Source organism: Alligator mississippiensis, chromosome 5 (genome assembly GCF_030867095.1).
Source record: "Alligator mississippiensis isolate rAllMis1 chromosome 5, rAllMis1, whole genome shotgun sequence".
Classification (NCBI taxonomy): domain Eukaryota; kingdom Metazoa; phylum Chordata; order Crocodylia; family Alligatoridae; genus Alligator; species Alligator mississippiensis.
Window position 1 is genome coordinate 6600977 of NC_081828.1, and position 25590 is coordinate 6626566.

General features: G+C 43.4%; 1 protein-coding gene and 1 long non-coding RNA gene across 4 annotated transcripts in view; one reads left to right on the top strand and one right to left on the bottom strand.

Moving 5' to 3' along the window:
* The window catches only part of LOC109281080 (uncharacterized), a 30300-nt gene extending 7681 nt beyond the window's left edge, over positions 1 to 22619 (top strand). Inside the window, exons 2-3 of the long non-coding RNA XR_002087606.2 lie at positions 18384 to 18533; positions 21402 to 22619. This is a non-coding gene — a long non-coding RNA (uncharacterized LOC109281080). The remainder of the gene's footprint in view (positions 1 to 18383; positions 18534 to 21401) is intronic.
* Positions 1 to 25590, bottom strand: part of LOC102572691 (BEN domain-containing protein 5) — a 1452508-nt gene that overhangs the window by 552689 nt on the left and 874229 nt on the right. The window lies entirely within an intron of this gene.

Here is a 25590-nt window from a genome sequence, read left to right on the forward strand (position 1 = left end):
CAAAAAGCCCCAGGCTGAATTGATTCAGTTTTCACAAGTTAATCTCAACTGCAAAGACTGAACCAATATGCAAGTGAACAGACATTCACTTTTGATTATATGCAGCCAGAAGCCATGGGATGTTAAAGCATGCCTCTCCCTACTCAGCTGGAGTAGACAGCTTGGGCCAAGGCTAGCCCTCCCACCCTGTGAGGGGGAGGTCTGCAGTGGAGATGCAAAGCATCCTTGGGATGCGGGGGGACTGTGAGTTAACTTGAATCTGGAGGGGATCTGGGACAGAAGTTCAATAAACTGATTTAACCTAAATCAGTTAAGTCTGATACTACATCCATCCAGGTTTATCTTAAACCAGTTTCGACCACTCTGAAAGCAGTCTATGAGCACTGAACTTCTGTTGTGTCACAGATTTGAAACTGTTTCCAATCACTTACTCCAGTTTATGTGTAACTTCTGTCCCTGTCCCAGAGGGGGCAATGCAGTGCTTTAGGAACCCCTTAACCAACCTCAGAGAGAACAATTTAACATTTACTGAGGTTTAGGGTAATACTTACCTGTCAGTTTTTACATTAATTAAGGTCTTCACAGTTAAAACCCTTTGCTTGCATCCTAACAACAATTTTAACCAACTACCCATTCAAATAAATGAAACCTTAAAAAAAATCTTGATGGATCCATTTGCACAGAAGACATTTATTTCTAAGAAGCAGCTGGTATATTCTCTAGCATTAAGAGGAAATGATTAAGCAATAATGACTGATGTGGAGGGCACTTCCTAGCTGTTAATGACCAGCTGGAGGAGCTGAGGGCCAGAGGTGAAACCAGCCAATCATTAACTGACAGGAAATGCCTGACCTGGAGGTCATTATGACAATTATAAACCATGAAAATATGAAAACATCAAGAAAATAATTACTTATTTATGTGCTGAAAAGTTGAAAGTCCAGCTGTCTGTTGCCATGGATATTGTTCTATCTTTAAGATACTCGTCTTTCCAACTGCACAGACAAGGAGCTGGTTGGGGTGACCTACCGGCCTTTTCCATGCTGCAAACTTTTTAGCAGCTAAAGCTCTAGTAACCTGCAGGGAAGAAGAGCTTGTCCTTCATCTTGTTTGTTGGATGTATCCTTCTGGCCCAAGTGAGCTTCAGGAGCCTTTCTGAGAAGCAGAAATCCTTGTCAGGAATACACAAGTGCTCCCTTGCAGTACCGATTTTTGGAAGACAATGTCACCAGAGCCCATTTTGCAATTAGCTGGGGGATTAGGGACTTTTAATCTGTGCCTGGATCTGTGCCTGTGTCTCATTTTTTTAAAAACAAGCTTCCCTGCATTATGGTAGTTTTTTTCTAGTTTCTAGATAGTTATAGGTGACCTAGATCTTTCTGCATTACAGGACCTTTGATATCAAGAGGTCTTTTCAGTTTTTATTTCAGCTGGGACTGAGAGACTTTGCAGCCTTTGGGCATCAGTGCAAAGGGCTTCTCATTTTCTCACAGTGCTTGTGATTATGCACCAAGTCCTGCTGTGCTTTAGCTAGACTGACAGTACCTGCCGGCTCCAGGAAACAGCAGCATTGATGGTCTGCCTTCATTACAAGTCCATTTTAGATGTCCAGATGCCTGCTACTTGGACCTCTCTTCCTATATTCACAGCACTGGGCTCTCTTGAATAGGCATCTAGATTGGATACTCACTTTAGAGGAATGATCTTGAAAGTTTTTTGGGGTATTTTTAATGTAGAACTCCCCACCCCACTTTTTATGGCTGGTTCTGCTTGCTGGCTGCACATAATGGCAACAGACATCGAGACAGCGGAGGTCAAGGCAGAATATTACCTCTGCATATTCACGCCACCTGCCTTGCAACTTTCCGGAGAGGTTTGATCTCGTAAGACTTCTGCGCTGAGCTGGAGACTGCACTGATTCAAGTCTCCACTCCAACCAGCTAGTGCTGCAAAAAGACGTTCCCAAAGTCGCAGCAAGCACTGCTTTTCCAGAAGGTTCTTGAGGGCCAGCAGCACCAGAGAGAGCATTTCACAAGGGAGAATAAAGTCAGACTCAAAGAAAGCTACATAGCAAGGTTAACTGACCTCTTTTCAAACCTTCATAGTCTTTCATCTGTATTTCAGTAGAAACCCAGTTTCTAAAAAATATATTTCATTTCCAGAAAGTAACACAAACATCCCTACAGTTAAGGAATAGAGTTCTCCATCTGCTATAAAGATCATTATCACAGTAGGGCCAACAATACCTTTGAAGGCTCTAAACTAATATATGAACATATGAGCGTACTACCTCTCTGTAGCAGGCCAATGGGAGCCAACGTGAACGGGAATGGATGCTTCAATATTCTAACAAAGTCTCTTCTTACGGTCCTTAGGAGTTGCTTATAACAGAATTGAATAATAAAGATCTAGTTCTTTGCATTCCTAGCTCCGTGCATCCAGGTATCTGAAGATCTGCAAGCACTTTGCAGCTACCACATGAGTTATCTTCAAGTGACGGGATAAAAGTGATCAATGGGCAGAAAACAACAGAATGCAATTCAACAAGGAGAAATGCAGAGTTTTGCACCTAGGGAGGAAAAATGTCCAGCATACCTACTGCCTAGGAAATGACCTGCTTGTTGGAACGGAAGCGGAAAGGGATCTTGGAGTCCTAGTGGACTCCAAGATGAACATGAGTCAGCAGTGTGACGAAGCCATCAGAAAAGCTAACGGCACTTTATTGTGCATCAGCAGATGCATGACGAACAGATCCAAAGAGGTGATACTTCCCCTCTATCGGGCGCTGGTCAGACCGCAGTTGGAGTAGTGTGTGCAGTTTTGGGCGCCGCACTTCAAGAGGGATGCGGATAACCTGGAGAGAGTCCAGAGAAGGGCCACTCGTATGGTTAAGGGCTTGCAGGCCAAGCCCTACGAGGAGAGACTAGAGAACCTGGACCTCTTCAGCCTCTGCAAGAGAAGCTTGAGAGGCGACCTTGTGGCTGCCTATAAGTTCATCACAGGGGCACAGAAGGGAATTGGTGAGGTTTTATTCACCAAGGCGCCCCCAGGGGTTACAAGAAATAATGGCCACAAGCAGCAGAGAGCAGATTTAGATTGGACATTAGGAAGAACTTCTTCACAGTTCGAGTGGCCAAGGTCTGGAACGGGCTCCCAAGGGAGGTGGTGCTCTCCCCTACCCTGGGGGTCTTCAAGAGGAGGTTAGATAAGCATCTAGCTGGGGTCATCTGAACCCCAGCACTCTTTCCTGCCTATGCAAGGGGTCAGACTTAATGATCTATTCAGGTCCCTTCCAACCCTAACATCTACGAATCTATGACAGCATCCATGTGAGGCAGCTTTTACAGGTGAAGGCAACTGTGGTAGTCTGCTATTAAATCCACAATGTTGCAGATGCTAGGAGTGAGCCACAAGCAGCACCCTGCCTCCCAGCTTTCATCTAATGACACTACCCATAGGACCTCTTCCTTCCCAAGCTTCTTTATAGTTTTCTGTTGACTCTGAAATATTCCACTATCCTGAGTCACAAAGGAGGGATCATCCTTCCATGTGTACTGAGAAGCCAAACACAAACTAATTAAAGTGAACCAGAAAAGGAATATACAACTGCTTCGTAGACCACACACACTGATGTGCAAAGCCCTGCTGTACTCAGAAAACAACTCAGTTCTTGCTAAGAGTGGGGCCTATCCTTCTGGATCCCCTACAGAGTACCCACGTAACCATGTCCTCCTCATCTCAGTATATGAATCAAACGTTCATATCCTTTCCCTCAGGCTAGATGAGCTAGAGAGAGCAAAACACTTAAGGGTGAAATGTATGTTAAAAATGCACAATAGCTACTATTCGCAAATCTAAAGTCACTGACTCTGGTGAAGTCCATACGACATATACAATTCATAATCACCACAGTGAGTTAAAACATATATTAGGCTTCCTCAACTGGGCCCTTCATATTCAGCCAGTGTTCTCCATAACAAAGGATGCTGCTTTCAGTTTTTTAGAGAGAGACCTAAACTAAACACCCCTTTGATGCAGCATAGGATTCATTTTTAGAAATCAACCATGAGAATTTTCTGTTCGATGCTGCCTTTAAGTACACTTCTAATGCCAGTATGTTTAAGGATCCTCTATCAGGTCCATGCGTAGAATGTCATGCAGCCATTAGTGTCTTTTTACACAAATACAGTGATGAAAAGCAATAAATGAAATTGTGTTCTTCCCCAGATGCAGTATATTATACACATTATTAATCTCTATTGTTCATAATTTACATTAGCCTCTCTTATCCATAAAACACAGCACAGGTTACATTGTCTGACACTCACGTTCTCTACAAACATCGAAGTCGAACATTTGAATAAGCAATTTAATGTACACATTTTTATTCAGTTCAATATTCTGATCTACTCCTGACTCCTGGCTGGAATAAGTATTCTGCAAGATGATTGCAGAGAAGGAGAATATGAATGGGAATAGGCTTGCAATACTCTTTTCAGTGGGGATGGTGTGATATTAAAATTAGGTTCTGCATATAATCAAATGTTCGATGCTTGTACACATATACTTGGTATAACTATTCCTTTATAAAGTTAGTATGCAAAAACCTAGCAATCCAATATTTTGAACATATTAAGTCTGCAACTGCTACACAGTCCAATCTGATGAAAAAATGATGTCAATGAAAATAAGGCACTGTCAGGAGCATTGCACCATACTGAATTTGTTAAATTCATCATAACTAGGTTATGGGGACAGAAAATGCTGTAGAATGTCTTTCTACAACAGCTGAGAGTGTAAACAGAGGTTGTGTACAGGACCTAAATTCAATCTAGGTTACAGGTAGACTCTTCTGGCTCTGTAAATATTTGTATAATCCTTCAAATGTTCTGATATTTCTATATACATCTTATTTATATGCATATTATTTATATGCACATATTATATGTGTTTATGATATTATATAGTATTACATTTATGATAAATTTATCATCTTACTGCTGGCTTATATTTTCTAAATTCCCTCATTATTTAAATTGCATATAGCTGACCACAACATTGAAAAGATAAAATAGACGAGGGGAAGACCTGAGATCATGCCCCTTAATTAAAGATGGTGATAAAATTCTGTTTAAATGAGTGGAAACAATGTAACCATGCATTGTACAGACACTGAAGTAGTATATCTTATGTAAAACAGCCTTGGATACTTCTTACCCTTACTTTATTTGAATTTATTTTGACTTAAAGAGCAGCCAAGTATTGTGGCATCTTGGGCCATTGGAATATAACTAGCTGCCTAGAGAGACAACTATTCATATTTTTAGGCAAGTCTGGCACAGATGACAGATGGCACTTAGGGACACCTTGCCACCTCATTGCACAGTACAGAATTAGTATATGTGTCCCCACAGTGCCAGTTTTACTTGGCCTCTCCTTGACCTGGAGACCTGACCTGATCTCCATTTCTATGAGGGAAAAGCATAGTTCATCCTCCACAAATCCCTTCTTCTTTAAACTCTGCAGCATGGGTTCTTACAAAAGTACCAGTTACAGCTAAATGTCATGTATTTTATTATATGTTGGACATGTCTACAATAGGGACTGGACTAAGTCCACACCAAATGCATTTCACCAAAAGAAAAGGTTCAGATAACAATGTCAGCATACCACTTTTAACGTTACTATGTTGACCTTACAGAGGCGTCATCTAAACGTCACTGGAATCAGTCCTATTAACTTGAAAATCCATCAATCAGGCCTTCATGGTATTTTGTTATCCATCAGTCTTGAAATACTTCACAACATAGGGCAAATAATCTCCCCTGAACTTTCAGGTGGTGAAGTGGAGTTAAAGAGCAGTTATGGGTCATGTACAATATAACATAGGGGTTCCCAACGTTGATGTGCCCAGGGGCACATTTGAATTTAAGAGAAAAAGCAGCGGGCACCAATACAAATTCAGCCAGTCAATCTCATGGCCGACTCAAGGTAACTCCCAAATATGCGCATGCGCATAGTTTCGTTTTGGGAGGGAGGAGTAAGTGCCACTCCGTCACTGCGTCAGTCAGACTGACTCAGTCTTATTTTGGCAGCCAGTAAAAAAAAAATGTGAAGTGTTGCTGTGCTGAGTTCAGTCGGCAGTGACAGCATTTTTTGTTGGAATAATGATTTTTTTACTGATCGTGAAAATGCACGCGGGCACTTGAATAAACTGCGGGGAGCGCCATGGCACCTGCGGGCACTGCGTTGGGAACCCCGATATAAGACCTATGCACAACTGAGACGCATATGTCCAAGGCAGCAATCCAAGAAGCTCTATTTCCATTACCACCTAACCCTGAAGGTATGTAAACTCACTAGGTGCCTCCCTCCATGACGCAGAAGTTTCTCAGGTGCCTAGAGCTCTGCATGCCCAGAGCTGCAAGTTCTGAACAATTTAAAGCTTACCTACTACTCTAGATCAATCAGAAGTCCCAAAATAGGCATTTCTCCTCAAAGTCCTTTGAGGGACCCAGCCTGGTATGTTCTCAGAGAGTACCCAACACTCAATGATGCAATTTGGCTCCCTACCAAAAACGGTTGTAGGTTCTTTCTTGAAGAAGACAAAGGTGCTGGTGCTCAATTTTTATATATCGGCTTACCAACAGAGGCGAGATCTCAGACATACCTCTGTCTTCAACATTTCCTTTTGACTGACCCTAGGAAGCACCCTACTTGTCATCACAAGCTTCACCACGGGGGTTCCTACAGGGGACTGGGTTTCACCCAGCTCTGGCCCTTTCCTGGGCCTACTCACAGTTACAGGTTTTGGGACCCAGCTTCCCCAGCACATGGGAGCTCCTCTCCTTGTTCTCACCAGGGCCGTTCTGCCATGCAATCCATGCAGCTTGGCTTACATAGCCCTGCAAAGACAGTACTTCTCAACTGAGCTGTCTTGCCTTAGAAGTCACAGCTTCCTCTCCCTCTTATTTTCTCAGTAATGGGACCAGGGGTCTCCTGTGTCACCAGGACCTAGCCCTAAGTGTATAAGCACTCTTAATACTCTCATCCTAATTGTAGAATACATGATATTTTTCTGTATCCTTGCTGAAAGGAAAGGACATATCAAGAAATAAGGGTTGTCTATACACAAAGGTCGTAACACTGTAAGACAGCATCTACATTGCAAGCATACCATTGCAGACAGTGGCAAGCTCAAATATTTTCAACTCCATGTGCCCTACTTCTCAAACAGGAAGCACTGTAGTTGTGTTCTTGCTCACCCACAGCACTCCACAACTGAAGCTGGATTGCTCCCAGTTTAGAAGGCAATGCCTTCCCACCAAGGGGTGTACCAGCGTGTGTATTTTGGTTCAAAAAATAAAATCACAGTCCTAGCCAAAACAGTGAAATCACTGCACAGATCAAGCCTAAGAGCAAGAAAATGTTATGAGAATTACACCTTAAAGCTTTTTGTGCAATGGCTGAACTACACAACGGATATCTTCTTCTGATACTTCACTGCCTCCATAAAGGCATTGACTACATTGAAGTCAGCATATTTCCACAATTTTCTACATTTCTACATTTGTATTTATTTGCAGGGGAGCATTCATCACAGAAGTGTAGGTTCAGCTTATATGCAGACTTGGCCTGACTTTTCAGAAATGCTGACCACCTTCAATTTCCCCGTGTCCTCAATGGAAAATCATGAGTCAACAGCAGTTTTGAAAATCCCATTAACTTGGGTGTTCAATATGGATTTAAATACCTAACTTTAGGCCTTCAAGTTTGCACATTTTTGGCTCCAGTACCTTATTATGCCAAGTTATCTCCAGGCACTGAAAAGATGTTCCACAGTTCAACCTTTTGGATGATACATAAATAGACACACAGACACTCCTACAAGGCATTTGTCTGCCAAGCTGGAAAATGCCAGCATTATGAATGGTCAATAAGTCAACAGTCTGCAATGTTAAATTATGAAATCAGAAAGAAATATAGTTTATATTCCAATTTCCTGACTGGGACCACGAGTTCCAGAGAAGACGCTAAATGTCTCCAGTAATTCCTACAAGCCAGCACATTTGAGTATTATTGGAGAAATTAAAAGGGAAAAAAAAAGCAGATCAGCATGAGGTGATCACATATATTCTATATCAGCAATAGACAGCTGGTAACATATGCCGGCAATATTGCTGAAACAGTAGAACGTAAATTTTATGGCAGGAAGGACGTGGGATTCATACATTAGACTAAAATCAATAAAAGAGGGAAAGTGCATTTAGTGTCCAGATCTCACAACCTAGATCTCTCTTTCAGCTCAGTCAATCCCAGTATTTAGCACCTGCCTGTCACTGTGGTATCTAGGCAATACAGATATATAAAGCAAAAATGAGCAATCAGAAAAGTAGATTCTCTGCTCCTTTTGAGACACTTTCTCATTTGAGTGTCTGAATGTGTTTTAGAAGAGCTTGGGACTGTTCTTCCTACATTATTAGCAGAGCTGATCAATTTTTCTCTGTCCAATTATCCAGTCCAAACCTAGGTTTTGTCAAACAGAATTCAGCTGGGGGGGAGATGTCATTTGATGCCATTGTAACAAGTAATTCTATACAAACATTTTCATTTTGAATTGCAATTTAACATAAGGGAATTGTCATCTGGTTTCAAATCACATATCTGATTAGCCTTTTCATTTTTTTGGTTTAGTTTCAAGCATCACTTCCTGCTTCATTTTTTTTTGGTTTCTTTTTGGTGTTTTTTCCTCTCTTTGTCTGTCCCTCTCCCTTCATTTCATTCCTCACTGGAAGAAGAAAGCCTAAGAATGGGAGTAAAAAAATCTTCCACATATTTCCTGTATTTGGCTGGAAAAGTGCAGTTAGCGGAGAGACCTTTAGAATTCTTGGAAAACTTTTCCAGTCACAAAATCTACGAAGTGCAGGAGCGCTTTTATCCATTTTCTTAGACTTTTTCACGATAACTACATATAGTGGGTTTTTTCACTTTCTTTCACTTTTCCTTTAAAAAAACCCACCTTCCTGCCTTATCCCAGGGAGAGACAGAAGTGAGAGAAGAAAGGTAAAGATTTTTAAAAAGTGGGAATTTCTAATAGAAATGTTTTGTTTCAGTTTCCTGTGAAAATGCTGGGGAAAATTACTCAAAAATGTTCAAGGAGAGAAACCTTTGAGACAATCTCCTGATTGGTGTGTAAGAACATCTCCCCGGAGGTGTTCTGCATTGTGCGATCAAGATTTTGACCCATTCTAATTCCAGAGCTGAGGCTCAGCTTTGTATACCCCAAAGCTTTATCCTGGGCCTGTTCTAATGCAGAATTCTTGATGATCACAGCCCTGGGCAGATCCAAGATTTACAAAAAGAAAGTGTGGCAAACCACCCCTCCGAACTTAAGGGTGATGGGGTGCAGAACTGGAGCCCCCAGGACTGGCAAGGGACACCAGGGCACCGGGCAGGAAGCAGGTACACAATGTCATCACTATGGTCCCCAGCTGACTCAGGGGTAAGGAAAGCTGCTCCTGCCCTGCTTTGGGGACTCTGGGGAGCAGCTATGCAGGATACTGGGCTCTGCTGGGGACAGTGGGAGTGGCAGCAGGTACACAAAGGGGAAACCTGCTTGCTGCCTCCCCTGATCACAGCTGTCACACGTGATCTGAAGTACCCAGGACCACGCCACTGAGATCTTTGTATTTCCAGCCCGCAATTATGATGCAGCTTCAGTTACAGACAATGTACTGCTCGAGCATCAGTGGTTGGATTCGATTATGACAGATTTTGAGAAAAACAATGAAGGGAATAGACTTTACCAGGGGATTTTACATTGCAAGGAAATATCAGAAACATCTAAAAGGAATAAAAATGCATCAGGTGGTGAAATGAAGAAAGAGCAAAGAAAAGGTAGAGAGGGATGGGAGGTCACGAGATATGCATCTGGGGACATTCACGAATCAAGCAAAGGACACGAGTTCACCTGTCTTCAAAGTGCTGAATTCACCTTCAGTATGTCATAGCAGCATCTTGCAATCCCATCAGCACTATATGCTTACTTTCCCTTAGAAGTGCTGCTACAGATTAAAAGCTCCAGTACTTGTTAACGAGACAGTCACAGAGGCTCTGCCATCATCCTACTCTATGCTGCTCCCCAACACACCACTGGCCCAATCTGGGCATAAATCCAGCAGATCTGGCCATGAAAAAATTATCTGTAGCGCAAGGGAAATACTCTGGTGACGTGCAGCAGATGCAGCTACTGAGCTGTTCTCCTCCCTGGTGCTGTCACAGACGCTGGGCCTCAGGCTGTCCTACAGAGGCTGTCATATCAACCATTGCCAGTCAAAATAAACCAGGGCAGCCTTTAGGTTGCTCTAATCTATAACTGGAGAGCAGCCCATCAGATAAGTAGCCTGTGCCCAGAAAAGGCTCCTTTGTACCCCATCCTTCTAAGCTGTGCTACATGCCCCTCTGTCACAGGCAAGGACCCAGGCCAGAGTGTTGATTGCTATAAATAATCTGAATCAAAAGTAAAATAGATCTACAACACTGTCCAGGTTAATCAACCTGGTTCCTCTTATAAGAACTGTTGGAAACAAAACAAAAAAAAAGCAAATTGATGCCTGGAAACCACCTTAGTGACTTTTCTAGTCAGCTCACGAATCATTCCAAACTGCAGACATGAACCCTTGGTGGTCCTACACGATTTAACTTAATCACAAACTCATTTGATTTCTGGGAACGTGGTCTCTGAAAATACTTACCAATAGGAATCCTTGCCTTCCCTCAACCACCCTTTCCTCTTTCTTTGGTGGGTGGTTCTGATAAGGTCACCTCATTAATGCAGATCTCTAGTTTTCAGAAAGCAGACAGTAGTTTAACAGATTCACTGCAAAATCATCTGTGAGATGAGAGCCGTCCATTTTTTAACCTTCATCATTGATCATTTCAGCACACAGACCACTGAATCTCCAGGAATAGTTCACAAAGTCCTGACTGCTTCTGGAGGACCTAGAGACTTCACACTAGAAAATGTCGGTGCTCCACTACATGATGCTTCACAGTTTCTGCTCAAAGTAGTGTTTTCTAAGAGACATAATAATGTCTTGCACTTCCCTAGTTCTCTATACCAGAGGATCTCAGGACACTTTATTTATAACTCAAATTCCTGACACATGAATTTGTAATCGTTTTAGCCAGAATGGGAAAATGAGGCACCATAAGGTTTCTAATGTCACATAACTGGTGACAGCTCTGGGATCCCAATCCAGGTATCATGACTTCTAATCTCCTGTTCTGATCACATGACACTTGGTTCCCCTGCTGTTAATAGTTTATGGCATAATCCTATTTATTCCTAATCAGTGTACATAGCTTTGATCCAAAGAAAGAGAGACAAAAAGAGATACCTCTTTTATTATCTAGGTACATTTTTTCCTGTCTTTGTTGCTTTTTGCTTCACTGTAAACACTTTTAGCCAGCACATTTTGTTTTTGCTTCTGTTCTTTTAATTTTTTATTGTTTTATTTATGTATTTATTTATTTATTTTGACAGACTCCTTTAATGGATCAATAGGAAAATACATAGCTATCCTACCGTTACAAAAGATTATGGGATCCTGATGATGGTACATTAAGTGGTCTGTGCATTTACAATGTCAGCCACCCATATCGTATTTTATATTATATTTTCTAGATTTTATGATGGAGACTTGTAGCCCTCTTGTGCTTCGTCTTATATGTGTTTGCAGTTTGCCAATCAATTCATCAAACTGAAACTTGTATAAAGTTGGAAGAGAACTTTTTGAAGGAATTTAAATGCAAATTTAATTTTTCTTCATATACCCCTGGCAGCATATAGGTGAGAGTTTCAAAAGCATAAATAGCTACCTCTGCACTTTATCTTTCTAGAAAACTTTCTGGTTTTGTGGTTATTCCTTAAAATTCAGTTATGTTAATATGCACATGATATGGATGGACCAAGCACCCTTTATAAATGATTGTATAAAGTTTATTAATTAACTGTTACTGCGGTCTTCCTTTCTATCGTTTCTTCATACATGCTGAAGTGCTAGCCTTGATAACAAACTGCAGTAAAATATATTGTAACGATCTGATCCATACCCCTTTACACTGTGTGTTCGATCCAGTGATTTTGCTTTTGATGATCATATACCATCTTTTCTTACATGCAACATGCCCAGGCATAAAATGTTTTCGAAAGGCAGTATGAAGAAAAAAAGACCTCACCTTATAGTAAGCATCTAAGCAACAGCTGCTAGGGAGCCAAGACTGCTCATTGCTCTGCTCCCTGTGAGTCAGTGCAGATTTTACTCTTGCTTTTGCTTCATAAGGGACAGAAACTGCTCTTACTGTATTTCTCATATAAAATACGCACTACAATTTCCAGAAACTGGTTTTTGCGGGAAAACGTGCCTATTTATCTGAGAAAATATGGTATATAGTGCTATAAGCAGTGACATCACTTTATGAAATGCAACTGCATCCCCTCCACAAGAAGAGTTTACAACCAGAGGGTGCACTCCTGCTGACAGCGGTTACTAGGGATATTGCTTTGTGCCTCGCTGAAGCTGTAAGTGGTTTCTGGGACAGAGGCAATAAGCTCTGGGACTCAAAGGCTTAAGCACTCGTTTCACTTTGACATCAGTAGAACTAAACAAGCTACCAAGTCCCTCATATGTCTACGTGTCTTCAGCATCGGGGCTGAGAGAGAAAGCACCGCACAACAGTTCAGATGTGAGAGAATATGACAAGAACAGGTAAGAGTTCCTTACAGAAGTGGGTTGTCAGAAAAGAGAAGAAAAAAGGGCAGTTGAACAAAAGTCGGGAGACTGTAATGACGGCTATGGAGCTATATCATTACAAGGCACAGAGCTGAAAGAGGGAAGAGTATTGTAGCAGGGCACTGAGGTTGCACGTGGGGCTAAGGAGGGACTCACCTGACCCGAAGAGGGCTCAGGCCTGAGCTATACAAGCCGCAAGCCTGATCTGGTCAGACAGTCTCTCCCTGGCAGCAGGGCTCCTGAAGGGACTTGAACTGAGGTAAATCCTGCAGGGGCAAGTTACCTGGGCAGGGAAAGACTGGATTTTACAGACAAGTGGCCTTTGTTTTAAGTTAAACCCAGAGCGATTTTGGGGTGTGTACCAGAGGTGGAGATGCTTTGTTTTTTTTATTTAAGTGGCACTGGGGGTTTAGCCTGGAGCACTGCTGTGACAGGCTTAAGGATGACTCAGAGAACTGGTAACTCAAACCCACCTAGGCAAAAGCTGAGGCCTGGACCAGACAGTCCACAAGCCCTAAGTGGGAGAGGCCAGACTAGAGGGTCCCAGAGCCCAGAGGAGGGGCTGCGTGTGGGACCAGGGGTCCCAGAGCCCAGGGAAAGGGCTACATGCAGGTCCAGGGGTCCCAGAGCCCTGAGAAGGGGCTGCGTGTGGGCCCAGGGGTCTGAGAGTTCAGAAAGAGACTGTGTAAGAGACCATGGGGTCTTAGGGCTCAAGCAAGCCCACGTGTATAAATAGAAAACATCAATAAGAGAACACCTGCGAGGCTTGGGGTGTGGTGTAGGGGCAGGATGGAGCCAAGCAATTAGCCCTTAAGGCTCCAGGTGCTTTGCAGATGCCCGGTCAGGCTGGGGGGACCTACTGAGCCCCAACGGAGTAGTTGAGACTAGTGGGGTGCAGGGGAACCGCACTGGAGATTTAGCAAGACTGGGGCTCACTCTAAAGCCCATGGGCAGCCTTACTTACTTATTCACTTTTTAACAAGATCAAGGTGTGCCGGGCAAGCAACTGGGGGAGGGCAATACTCAAGTAAGAGCCGGACAGGAGCCATACAGCCTTGGGGGGGAGGAGGTGGGGGGCAGCGGTCACAGCTGCCCTGGGGCATGGACCTGCTACAAGGATATGAAGTGGAAGGGAAATAGATAGGAGATAACAACAGAGGTGTACCATACACAAGAGCAAGATTTTGTAGGACTTTGACCTTGAGGACAAAGAGCTTGACAGTAATGCAGCAGACACTGGGAAAGCAATGAAGGAATTCAAAAATGGTGTCAGTGTTTGCACGCCTCAGTGCAGTATTGTGCATTAATTCCAGCCACTGTAGGAAATTCAGTGGCATAATGCGCCTTAAATGACTCGGGGTGCAGCAAAATAAAACTTGTTTGAGGTGTTTTAGTTTGCTGCCCTACAGCTGTGGAGCGAAGCACCGGGCTCCGTGCAGCTCCACAGCTCTTCAGGAAGCCCTGCAGGCAGCCTGGCAGCAGCCCGGGAAGGCAGGCTCTGCCCAAGAAAAGCAGCGAGCCTGATCTTCCCGTCTCCACCCGGAGTCTGCCTGCCTGCCTGAGCTGCGCGGGGGCCCGGTGCTTCCCTCCGCAGCTGTGGTGCCCTCCAGGACCACCCAAGCCGGGTGCCTGCAGGTGGGTGCCTCCGGGGGGGGGGGGGGGGTAGAGGTCACCATTGCCGCAGAGGGAAGCACCAGCCCCCCCTCCCCCCACAGCCCAGGGACCACTTCAACAGTGGTCACTCCAACGGGCTGGCAACTCACCCTCCCCTCCCTGCTGGAGAGGCAAGTAAGTCAGGTGTGTGCACAACACGGGGATTCAATGGGCCCTAAATTGAACCAGTGTTTTTAAAAACCCACCACTTCAATTTAGGGCCCCTGTTTTGTCTACACACACCCATGATTTAGTGGGGATGGCAGGGGTGTAAATTTAAAGCAGGAAATGGTGAGAGACAGGAAGGCCAGAAAGAGAAGTTTAGTTATCATGATCAGAGATCACGAATGCATAGATAAGAGACAGAGGGGAGACAGAGAGTAATACTTGGCTTTGGTTAATATTCTATTATAAATGTAGAACGAGGAAGATGACAACTGTGTATTGCATTTCACATCCTCAAAACATACCTGAACTGTCTGGTAAACAACAATAGCACTAGTTTATTAATTTTAAACACCTGGACTTCTGTTATACAGTTCCTGCTGGGCCAGCCTTTCCCCCTGAGAGAAGACTCTATATTATCAAATATGTGAATAGGAAATGTTAAAATAGAAATAGGATAAAGCACCAGTTTCCATATTTCTGACTTACTTCATTCCCTATGAAAATTGCTCTAGCTGTATTACTGGCATCTTTATACCCACAATCCAAATAACCATGTACTATGCATATGATGTAGTGCAGCTGGTTACAAGATGTAACACAAGACCACTGAGGAAAAGAAAATCATTATAATTTTTTTTTTTTAATTGCATGGTCAATGAAACAAGCCTCCATTGCCTCCTGCACCTTGGGATGCTTGCTGACTCCAAACCCAGAGAAAGTGGATAGCTAACCACCTCGCCATATACAGCTTTCTGGTTATACATAAAGAACCCAGCTACTGTCTTGGTTTCCACCCTGCGGGCCAGTGTGGGCACAGGAAGCATGTGAGGCTACAAAGCAATCCTTGCAGATGTCATGTATAAGTGACTAATGTACAAAACCAACCAGACACAGAAGCAGCTCCAGCTGATGTGATGTGCTTATTCCTTTCCACAGAAATTACTCTGATTTTCCTTTGATTTTTTTTATAAAGGATTGATGTTAGCCTGTCAGAGGAGTAAGGGTTACATGTTGGAGATAGTTTGCCTAAGGTAGTTTCTTTCATTAAAGATGTTTAACCAAATCTCACTATTCCAGCAGAGCTGAATATAACAGCTTATTTTGAAGACCCTGCTGGTGTACACCTAGGGTCCATGGAGATCACTGACTATCACATCCCAAAAGCAGGGGCCGCATATTTATTAACTCATTGTTATTATGCCTATCATATCATTTAGTGCCTTCACAAAATTGGGGCAAAAAAACTTCTTAGAAACTAATTTAATTGACAAAACATCTGAAATCCTAAAACAAGGCTTTCCTTATTCCAAAAGACAGGAACCCTCTCCACTTAACCCACTGGGCAAGGAAAAGCTGCGGTAAAGAGGGAGAACTTGCAATATGCTCTAAACCTCATCCAACCCAGGTTCTGTTAAAAGCAAGTAAAACTCTTATCTTGGCTAACAGGTCAGTCCTTGACAAAACCCCAGATCTTGTGATTACACAGAACATAACAAGAAATCAAGAGTATAATAAAAAATAGTTAATAGTTAGCATAGGGCGCTCTAAGGTCAGGTATCAGGTTCCTAGTTTGAGAATGACTATTTTTATAGCCCTGTGTAATCGAGTATGGGACTATTCTAAGGTTGCTTTTAAGGCTCTTGGCAAGCAGAGGTTTTCAGCAGCCTGAGAAGACCCAATATAAGTTGAATGTTCACGTCTAAGTCTTTCCAATTAAGCTGGCTCCTGCTAAATGTTAAAGATATCTTTGTGCGCATTTACTGTGCAAATAATATCTCCATTATTCATTTTGGGAAGTGCTGGCTCATTTGAGAACGTAATCAGTTCGGTTCTTTTTGGGCCGTTGTAATGAGATCTTGCATGCTGTTAGAAAGGGTAACATTTCTGAAAGAGACAAAACAATTAGGTAATGCGCTTAAAATCTGGACAGACCACTTCCCCGACCGAATGTCAATCACGAGTAAGGACACTGAGGCACCGCAACCAAAGGAGAGAGAGTTGTAAAAGCAACAGTAATACAAACAAATATCCTTCCTGACTGCAGAGGCAAAAGATACCCAAATTAAGTGAAGAGAGGTGTGTGTCTATGCATACAGGGGCTGCTCAAGGCAGTGTCTTTGATACTCCCCTCTCCCAACACGCATCCCATGTCCCGAGCACGGCAAGCTTCAAGAAAATAACAAGGAGGAGCAGACGACTGGAGAATGGGTAGGGGAGTGGGTGGATATAAGATCAGAATGAAATGAGGTAGGAAGCCTTTTTGAGAAGTCTGACAGCCTGACAGCGATTCTGAAATGGAAAGCAGACCTGTGCTTTCTAGGTGCATCACGGTTTTCTATAACTTGTCGATGTAATACTGGGTGAAATCATTCCCCCGCAGAATCTATGAGGTTTTATATGCACACACTGACCTCAGCAGGGCCAAGATTTCTCCCCTTGTCTGTTTAATACTCAGCTCTATAAAGGGCTTGGGGATACAGTTGCAAAATGAAATAGAATTGTCTTGTATAATTAAGTCCTGATATCCTACCTAAATTACTGGCAACTTCCTTCATTACTGCAGCAGAAACTACTAAACATCTATATATGGCAGGAAATCAGGTTTAAAACAATAAAATAATCGGAGGGGTTAAACTTTCACCCCTTTCCCTTAAACTAAAACTAGTAGATTACTATTCAGTGGGGCTTTGATCATTTATAACCATACATTTGAGTAGCAGACAGGCCTTAAGTGGCATCATAAGCAGTAGTATGCACATGCTGCTGGATTTATTAATCTGAAGTAGGTTTGCTTTTTTTAATCTGAGCAAAACTGGATTTTGCAAACTGATAGAGATTAATTAGGTATGACTTCTAATGGGGGGGGGGGAAGGAAGAATGAATCACACTGCATTTCCCTATGCATTTATTTTCAGATCATTAGATCATTTTTCATCAAGCAGTTTGCAGGGCTGATGAACAGAAGCTGTAACCTGCAAAGATTTCGACATTTGCAGCTGGTGACTAAGCCAGACCAAACCACACACCACTATAACACCCAGCCTCGCACTGCCAATGGGTACATAACACACAAAAAATAATCTTGAAATTAAATCAGCCATGGAGCTTCTGTTGGAAACCCACAGAAATCTTTTACCCCTTTTACTCTAATGAAACGATAACATAGGTTTTATCTTATCTGAATTGCCAAATTAGAGAATATTGTCACATAATTCAGTTTCCTAACATGCAGTATTACAAATCCTCACATGATCTTGTTATACCTACAGGAGTCTTGCAATGTTTGATGTTTTATCCAAGCCCCGAACCCTCAAGCCAAGTGATTGTGTGAGAATCTCAGCTTTTAATTTTTTTAATGTTAGTTAGCAGCCCTCACTACTGCAGAGAATAACTAGCAAATGTGACCCAAGCGCACCCTAAAGTCTCAAAAACTAGAAAGCAAATAAATAAGTGGCCATATATTTAAACATCTCTTGTGATTTTTTAAGACCATATAATTTGGGTTAGCAGTTTCTAAAGGAAAAATAATGTGAAGGAAGGTTTATAAAATCTAACGATATTATCGATTATACTTAAGATGCCAGTGCCATCCCATAAGTCTAAATGTAGGTGTGCTCCTGAACAGAAATTTCTCTACGATTTACAGTTTTATTCCAATAAAAAAGGTTCATGTTGCAATTTAAACAGAATATTCCTGATACTCAGCTACTGTAAATCATCTTTGGTTTTCTTGGGGTCAACAAAGCTTCAATGATTTGTCACTGTTAGGAACCTGGTCCCCAGTACTCCAGTGGCAAAGAGCAGACAGAGCAGAGTGCTGCAGAGGAGGAGGGCTGAATCTTTGCATAGAGATGAAGAAACTTGGAAGCTGAAGTTGATGCAGCCGTTGGGGAGCTCTCGAGAACTAGGGCGGAAGGGGTAAGGAGCATGAGACTTCTGTGGTCATTGATTTGGGTTGTGGTAGCACTGCTGAGAGATTGATATCTGTCTATGACTATTATTGGGGATTGGTTGTGTTTTTGAACACTGTGTCTGTTACTTCAGAAGTCGGATTCATTAATAAATAAAGTTTTATATATAGTAGACAAAGCCTGACATTGCCTACAAGGCGGACAAAAGTGAAACGGACCATTTTGGCTTTGTTCTATAATTTGAGAACATATGTTACTAATACCAAAGACCTAAATATGGAAACTGTTATAATAATTTAAGGTGTAGATAAATGTGTAGAGAAATAAATATCTTTTAAAATATAGTGTTATCTTAAGAGTCCCTATAAGTATTTTTACAAAATGATTTAAAGAACATGTCAAGAGGTTTCTTCCTTGAATTGCTCTGAGGACACAAATCACACAACTTTGGATGTCCAAATTCACTTCCTTCAGTGACAAAAGCAAGGCATACCATTGCAATGTAAAGTTCAACTCAACCCTCTTTCTCATGCTTAGTCATTCAGGGATTATTCAGGCTATCTCACCTCCCCTTGCATCCATGCAAAGAAAGAATAACCTGCCTCACTGAGTCCCTAAAAAAATATTTAACCCTTTCCCATTAGGATCAACACCTCTTAAAGTGTCACCCTGACATATCAATCTTCAGACAGAAACTAGGATGTTCAAAGGGTCACCCACAGCAACACAATAGCAACCATCTCTGGTCCTAACAACAGAACAGACAGGTCTGAGTGATTTCCACTTCTCCCTGATCCTGAGCCGAATGTTAAACCTATTGTTCTTGCCATCATCATCATCCCCTAGTCTATGTATTTCCCAACCTCATGAGCAATTTTCTTCTAGCAAGTCCAAAACCCACATGGGGACAGGAATGCTCCCATTCCAGTAATATTTTTAACATACAAAAAGTAACAGCAGCGTCTCCTTTCTCTGCACTCCATGCCGAGTGTTCCCCGCAGAGAAACCCATTGCGATTCTTCAGGAGAAAAATGACCTGTTTTCAGGTACACACAAAGAGGGATTACAAAATAAACCCAACTGCTGGCCAGAGTTGTTCAGATGTTACAGAAACCCCGTCACCTGCAGAAAAAGTTTTATTACCTACATGCGACAGAACGTAACTGAGAGCCAGAGGCTCACCAGCCGTACATTCGCAATCAGAACCAGTAAGAAAATACACTCTTCCCATTCATCCTCAGCCAACAATGGGCAAACTGTTTTGCAAAGCCGCCAAACTGCTGAGATAAAGCGATCTAAAGGAAACCTGGAACAAACGCAATGTTTTCAAACTGGACGTTAGATATCAATAGGGGTGGCCTTGCTGTTCACTCCCTTACTCAGCCTTTCAAAGCCGTGCTCCCACTCCCACTGGCTTTGATGAGAACAGGACCAGGTCCCCAAAGAGCAAACCAAGGCTTCTGACCCTGCTCTAGGTTTAGGCAAAGTGCTGCAAGCTCCTGTCATCCAGGATCATTAAGAAATCCCCTTGTGCTTTTCTCGGGATGTTGTTGTGCTAACTCAGGCATCCAGCCCCACAGGCAGTCTGTTGGCACTGCACAGGCAGCTGCGGACAACCATGCTTAGCTAAAAAGCTCCTTAGCCTTCTGAGGCTAATCATTTCCCTCCTTCAGGCCATCCAGACAGGCCGCGAGGATACTAGTCCACCACCTGCTAGAGACAGAAATAGCAGAGATCTGTCTGCCCACAATCAACATGTATTTGTGAGTGAGGAGGGACATGACATCACCCAAAGGCTTAGGCTTACAGAAGCGTGTAAGCTAAAGCACTGAACTCAGTTTTGTTCACCCTTGGTGGATGTCAAGGTCCCAAAAGCCCAGACAAAATCCAGGGGGGTGGCAGATGGCTGGCATCTTTGAACTGCATGCTTAAGTATGGATTCAAGTCTCTGCCTTTTCATTTTGTTTTGCTTCCACTTTCCAGGCCAGAGAACCTGCAAGTGCTTTGGTTACATTGCCTACCTGACACACACAGCACACGTATATTTACTGTGACTCTGTCCCCATTTCTCTTGTTCTACCTGGGTGCGTCTACACATGCGCTTTACTACAGAGTTGACTAATTAGCTCCGCTGTAGAGCATCACCATCTACGCATGCACCCATACTAGGGCACAGTAAATTAATGAAGTCTGCCATAGGATAGTACTGTCTGGGACAAGTAGTACCCTATAGCAAAGTAATTTATGCCACCACATCTAGCTATCTAGGGCTAGCTAGGGCATGAGGGAGCTGCCTGTTGGCTAACCCTGCACTGTAGCATCCTCATGCCCCAGCCAGCTCCTCCACCACCCAGAGCCCAAGGCTGACCCCCTGGACTGCCTGCCAGCCTGGGGCTGCTCCTCTCCAGCTCAGACTGCTGCGGTCCCAGGTGCATATATGTAAATGCTGCGCCCAGGAGCAGTGGACTCCAAAATTAACTGTGCCAGAGTTTATTGCATTGGATTAATCGCTCATATAGATCCACCCCCTGTTACCTATTTATTTTACTCATTTGTATGGTGCATATGTAATGGGGCCCTACTATTTCAGCTGGTCCTGTGCAGACAGTTAGGAGCTGATGTGAAGAAATGCTTGGAAGAAGCCAGTTGAAGTACATCTATACCAGTAGTTTACAGACTAAGGGAACCCTCTGCAACTTTTGTCAATGTGATGGCATTGTGTTGTGCTCAACCAGATGCACAGCCAGACCAAGAAGGACTGCAGCACGTGTACACCGTCCTGACTCATGAGGATTGTCTGATAACCCTAAAGCAGGCAGGAAAGTTGGTTCATGCTTCAGCCCTTCTCGATCTGACCTTGCACTATCTCTCCCAGAAACAGGTGGAACCAGCCTGCGTGCCTCCATTTCCAAGAGGAGCATGTGGGGGCCAGACCAGGAAGAGCTGCAGCACTTGACAACCCTAATGCAGGAGGTGTGTGTGCATGCAGCAGTGGTGATGTCTGCATTATGGCACTCCAGAGGTGCTCTCACAGCACCCTGGGTGGGCTGTGGCACCCTGGTTGAGAACCACTGGTCTAAACCGTGCTGAGAAATACCCAGTCTCTTCCGAAGCGGAATCAGCATAGCCATATTTGTGCAAATGTGGGGTGCAAATCAATGAATTGTGCCCTTCAGCTGGTGGCAGCTTGCAGAGTACCTCAGCAAAACCATAACATTTTTTACTACAGTGCTACCTTGGAGTGAACACAGAAGAGGACCCAAAGAGTGTGCACTGGTGCAGTCTCACCCCCCTCCCTTTGATTCCTGGTCCACCTAAAGTTTAAAACCAACTGTCTGGCAGTGGGAGCAGCATTTCTATTCAGGCAGTAATGAGCAAGTCAATTGACTTCACGGCACATTATAATCTACCCAATTCCTTCTAAACTCTGCATTCCATAGGCATTAGGGCTGTGCAAAGCTTCAGGTGCTGATTCGATTCGGAGGAGATTTGGCCCAATTCAGCAGCCAAATCTCCCAATCTGAATTGAATAAGGGGACTAATTAAAAGGTCTGATTAGATTTGAAGCTCTTTGAATTGATTCGGAAAAGATTGGGAGAGCTTTGGCAATTCGGGCAGTTCCTGCTCGCTGTAACAGGGAGCTGCACCTGGACTCAATGCTGGTAAATAGGGGGCAGGGGAGTGGGGGGCTGAAGGAGACAGGGGATGGGGTCCCATCCCCTGCCTGCTCCCCCAGGCCCCCTGAGTGCTCCCTGACCCCCGCCCACTCTCCCAGCCCCATGGCTGCCCTGCCTGCCCCAGCTCTCAATTGTTTAGAAAAAAGCCCCCACTCACCTGCTGCTGGCAGGCGGGCGATCTCCGCTGACCCCCACTGCCCCATGCCACGTGGGGGGACTCTGCCACAAGCTCCCTGACCACCGACCACTCTCCCAGCCCCCACATGACCTCCCTGCCCGCCCCAGCTCCCAGCCCACATTCACCGGCTGCTGCAGCGGCCTTGGGGTTTTGGGGGCTTGTGGCAGAGCCCCTCACACAGTGCAGGGTAGTGGGGGCAGCAGAGACAACCCCCCTGTGCCTGGCAGGAGCCGGTGAGTCAGGGCTTTTTTTTTTTTAAAGGGCTGGGAGCTGGGGCGGGCAGAGCAGCCATGTGGGGGAGGGGCTGGGAAAGTGGGCGGGGTCGGGGGGCTTGTGACAGAGCCTCCCATGCAGCGTGGGACAGTGGGGGCAGCAGGGATCGCCCCTTTGCCCGGCAGCAGCCAGTAAGTGGGGGCTTTCTTTTTCCAAAGAGCTGGAATCTGGGGCCTGGTGGAGCAGCCATTAAGAGCGGGTGTGGGATGGGGCCTGTGTGATTCGGCTGATTCAGCAGCAGCCGAATGTCTGAATCAGATTCGGCTGAATTGATTCAGGACAGTTATTCAAATCACCGAATCGAATCACTGCCCCCCACATGGGCCAAATCCAAATCTGAAGCGAATAGTAGCTGCTTTGCACAGGCCTAATAGGCATTACCAACTCGCGTTCCTTTCTGTGGTTCCACTACAGCTATCCACTCTTCTGCAATTCTTCTGTCTGTTAGCTGCTTCTAGTATTGTAGCTCCTTTTTCACAGCCTTGCAGACAGTTTTTAACTCTAGCTAGAAACTTTAACTTGACTGTGGAAATGTTTGTTCAGGTGAACTTCCAGTGTGAAAATAATTTGCTGTGTTCACTGGATGATATGTCAAAATAAGAAGGTTAAATTTTGTTTTATGAATCCAAAAGAGATGTACATCTAACTCTAATGGCTTCAGGACTAATGAAACACTACCTTTTGAGTATTCTGGCTTAGTATGTTGTGTTTTTATACATAATATAGGATTTAGAAAATTAAAGCATATTCCAATAACGTTACTTTTGCATTTGCTTTGATTTTTAACTGAATAATCCAGCCCTAGGCCCGTAGTTTATTAATAAAGCTTCTGGTTTCTTTTTCACTGGACAAAAATGTGTGCTATATGTGATGATGCACCTCTGCACCCCTCTTTTCAAAATCCTTGATCCACCCATGAGTAGACACATCCTAGGAGCACACAGCAATGAACTTTATGGTCTGAAGAAACCTGGGAACTTTGCTACCTATTCTTGGGTGCCACCTACTGGCATGTCATCTATTAACTATTAATATACAAAAGTGATCTATGGCTGCCTGAAGCAGGTTCTACCACAGTACCAGTAAATTAAAATCCATTGGGTCCTTAAGATGATATCCAAGCATCTGGACAGGAAAGAACGTTGGTGAGAGAAATATCAGTTATTCCCAATATTTAGCCAACAGCATTCCAAATCTCTGGGTACATGAGCTTTGTAGGGAAAAAAAAATTGTATAAAAAGCATCAAGGAGAAAATGTGCCTTTTTCATGTTTTTGTGACCCATATTTTAAACATTTATTCACATTAACTTTTTAAAAAGAGAGAAATGCATGTAATTTGCACCTTGGGATAAGTTGGAGGTGTCCATGAGATGCATGCAATTTCATGGATGGCAGAATACCAATTTTACTTAAATGACAGAGCCCCACAACATGTCTCTTATTCAAATGACCTGAAAATAAGAGATATGAAGGTATAAGTAGGAACAGAAAATGAACCTAAATATTTAAAGCTAGTGCACTGAATGATATTTTCCAGTATCCATTTCACCATGCACACTAAACCCACTTTCTGAGACTGCAATAATTTGTCTTGGACTTCTACTGAACATCTCATATCATAAGCAATGGAAAGCTCTTGTTGATACACAGAGACTATCCAGTAACTCAGCATGAAAAGCATATACAGACTCCAAATGAACAGGGGCCTTGTCACACAGTAATTTTGGGCAGCTCCTGGGACTCTTAACACCTGGACTGTCCACACACTAACACCTGAAACTAGTTTTAAGCACTCATTACAAGGCTCAAAGTTGCAGCACCTCAGGGCAGGATTATCTCTTCTATTATTCTAACCTGCCTGCCCGGCCACGGCCACCACCATCACTGGTGCGCTCTGAGCCAGGCTCAGCTGGGGGCAGGGAGGAGCTCCAGAGTTTGGGAGGGGACGGGACTTCAAGGGGCAGAAGGGAGCCCCAGGGGCAGGGGTGAAGCCTGGAATAGGAAGGTGGAAAATCTTACTTTTAATTTCTCCAGGTACCTACTGGCCTAAATGTGCGACTGCTCCAAACCTGAGCTAGCACTAACACCGAGCAACGTTGGAGCAGCTCACAGTATAATGGGTAACGAGGGCCTAATTTTTGTGCAATCTTTAGTAAAAGAGCCTTGGAGCCCTTTTCTGAGTCCTACTGCAGCCTCCAAACTATAGTGGGATTCCAGCTCAGAATTCCTGTTTTTCTGAAAATTGTACAATTTGATACTTTTGTTCTGGATCAAAACCAAAAAAAATCAAAATTTTGAAAAGTTCTGTGGAGCAAAATTCTAAAGCTTGATTTTGGAAAGACTGAAATGACATCTTGTTTGTTGAAATGATATTTTGTTTTCACCTTATCAAAACGTTTTGTTCCACTAAGGTCAACATCATAGATTCATAGATGTTAGGGTCAGAAGGGACCTCAATAGATCATCGAGTCCGACCCCCAACATCATCTTTTGAGGAGATTAAAATGCTTTGTTTCCATTTTATAGTCACCTTGCATGTTAGATTATATTAAGTATAATATGTTACAATAAAGCACTTCAACCAACACACTGTCATATCAGAATATGACATGACACATTATGACACATTAGTCTACACACTTTAGAAGTTAAGTATTAGACATAGATTTCAAATTGAATCATTTTGACTTTGGGATGAGTTTGAAACAAAATATTTTTGCCTTATCTAGACGATCCATTTAAATAAGTTTTCACAGAAATCTTTGGCAAAATGGAGTTATTCCCAAAATTTCAGTTTTCTGAAATCAGCATTTTCTGACAGAAAAAAAAACACTCCATCAGAAAAATGCCAAGGATGTAGGGGACTGGTAAGTACAGAATCCATATAGTCATGAGCTAGGGACCACAAAGCTGCGCACCCCTCTGCACTCATGTC